The 2,594-nt window shown below is 38.1% G+C and overlaps 1 pseudogene; it reads right to left on the bottom strand.

Moving 5' to 3' along the window:
- Positions 1-400: 400 nt before the first annotated feature.
- Positions 401-2,155, bottom strand: LOC113881631 (annotated as a pseudogene).
- Between the last annotated feature and the right edge of the window lie 439 nt (positions 2,156-2,594).

Genomic DNA, 2,594 nt, shown 5'->3' with positions numbered 1-2,594 from the left:
ACCAGACTTTCTGTCCATGGGATTTCCAAGGCAAGGATACTGGAGTGGGTTGCCATTTCCTTCTCCACGGGATCTTCCCAACCCGGGGATCCAACTTGTGTCTCCTGCATTGGCAGGTGGATTCTCTACCACTGAGCCACCAGGGAAGCCCCAGCGTAGTAGCCCTCTGGTCTTTTAAAACTTGAGGCAGAAGGTGGAATGGGTGTTGGTGAGCTGTTAGTCTTCACCACAAAGTCTCCTCTGGCAAAATCAGGTGAATGAAAGAGTGTTATTTCTAATATAAGTGATATGTCTGGGAAGAAAAAAATCAGTACAATCTTATCTATAATAGATGCTTATGAATAATATTTCCTCAATCTTTTGTACATTGCTATACTTCCCACATTTCATAATTATTTATTTATCTGTAGTCCCTGATTAATCTTGAAGCTTTTAAATATATGAATTACATTTTATTTATGTATATTTATTTATCTGTCTCCTTATCATTTATCCCTGCTTCCTATTTATTTACAGTCAGTACCTAGTATAATTCTTGGTACATGGTAAACACTCAAGAAGTGCTCTTTAAATAAATATATTGATTGATCTTCTGTTGGGAAAGGTCAATATTATTTCTTTAACTCTCTACACTCTGATTTTTCCACTTAATTCATGACTTTGCTGACCATTTTTTTTAATCCACAATATTCTCTTTATTGCACTCTTTACATCTTTGTTTCTTAAAGTGTATATCAGAGGGTTAAGGCTGGGTGTGACAATTGTGTAAAAGAGAGTAAGGAATTTCCCCTCATCTTGCAAGGTACTAGTATGTGGCTTCATGTACATATAAATGAGTGTTCCATAAAACAGAGATACTACTGTGAGGTGGGAACCACATGTATTAAGGATCTTTTGCCACCTTGCTGCTGACTTGATTCTCATGACAGCTTGAGTGATGACTCCATATGAGATGAGAATTAGTGACAGAGGTACCAGAAGAAATACTACTCCAAGAGCAAAGACAACAACTTCAATTACTTTTGAATAGACACAAGCCATCTTGATCAATGCTGGCATCTCACAGAAAAAGTTATCCACCTCCCGGTGCCCACATCTTGGCAACTTCAAAGTCAAAGAGCAAAGAATTAAGGCACTGCCAAGACCACCTAACCAGGCAGTCAACACCATCTTCTGGCAAAGCTCAGGGTGCATTATTACTGTGTAGTGAAGAGGTTGACAGACAGCAGCATAGCGGTCTTAAGCCATTACAGCCAAGAGAAGACATTCTGTGGCTCCCATGTCAAGGGCAAAGAAGAACTGGAGCACACACCCTCCATATGTAATAGACTTTTTTGGACCCCATAGATTTACCAGCATCTGGGGGATAATGCTAGTTGTGTAACAGAGGTCCACAAAAGACAAATTGGATAAGAAGAAATACATGGGCGTATGGAGCTGGGTGTCTAGGTAAGATACAAGAATGATCGTTGTGTTTCCTACCAGTGTTATAATATAGAAGATGAAGACAACCACAGAGATGATGTGTTCCAATTGGGGCCGATCAGAAAAGCCCAGAAGGATGAAGTCTGTTGTGGAACTTCCATTGCTGGTTCCCATTGCTCCTTTTGAGAAACTAGGAAGCTATACAATGGGAAGAAAAAATAGTGTCAGCCTTAGGTAGAACTAAAAACCTCTGAAGTTTGTCATGAATATCCAAAGGTCACTTATTTGCATGCTTTCTCCCATTTTGGAACACCTCTTAACATATCTGCTGTGTTCATTTTCCAAAATCTCTACCTATTTCATTATATCCATAGTGGTTTTATTTATTTATTTTTTATTTGCCATGCCATGTGGCTTCAGGTATCTTAGTTCCTTGACCAGGGATTGAGCCTGGGACCCCGAGAGTTAAAACGTGGATCCTAACCACTGGATTTCTAGGGAATTCCCCAGAATGCTTCTAAAAATAATTTTTGACCACTGAGTCACACAATATTTTTCTTACAAAGCTGTTGAGCTTAAGGTAAAAGTTAAATGACATTTTCCTGGGGTAAGCTGTACCATTTGCTAACAATTAGTTTCCATATTCACTTCCAAATGTCTATATCTCAACCTTTATAATCATAATAATAATTATCATCACAACCAGCATCCTCCTCCCCTTTTTCCTGCTTTTCAACATTGCACTGTTGTTCTTGTATTAATTTTGATGTTCTTCACTATCCTGCCCTTTATTTTGTGCAATGTGTTTTTGGTGCCAGGAAAAATACTTTTTAATTAACCTTTACGTGTACAGATGCTATAGATTTCTTTGAACACCTTTATGAATCTTATTACACCATCTCAGCAGTCTTATTGATTTGTTGCAGAGTTAAAAGTTGAACTAATTCCAGAAGGCTTTGGTCCCCACATACACATGGTAGCAATCTGCATTAGCTCCTATTTACCTGTCCCTTCAGCAAAATTAACAAGGCAGTTAATTGAAACAAGAAGTTTATTAAACAATCAATGAGTTGTTTTTCCCCATGGAATTTACTAATTACATGAGCTTATCCTCTGGTTGCTTTGGAACTCTATAGGTAAAACTATCACCTAATTTCAACTCTAAAAGA

This window comes from Bos indicus x Bos taurus, chromosome 23, assembly GCF_003369695.1.
Source record: "Bos indicus x Bos taurus breed Angus x Brahman F1 hybrid chromosome 23, Bos_hybrid_MaternalHap_v2.0, whole genome shotgun sequence".
Taxonomy (NCBI): domain Eukaryota; kingdom Metazoa; phylum Chordata; class Mammalia; order Artiodactyla; family Bovidae; genus Bos; species Bos indicus x Bos taurus.
Note: the sequence above shows the minus strand (reverse complement) of the source record. Positions and strands in the feature narration are given on the sequence as shown.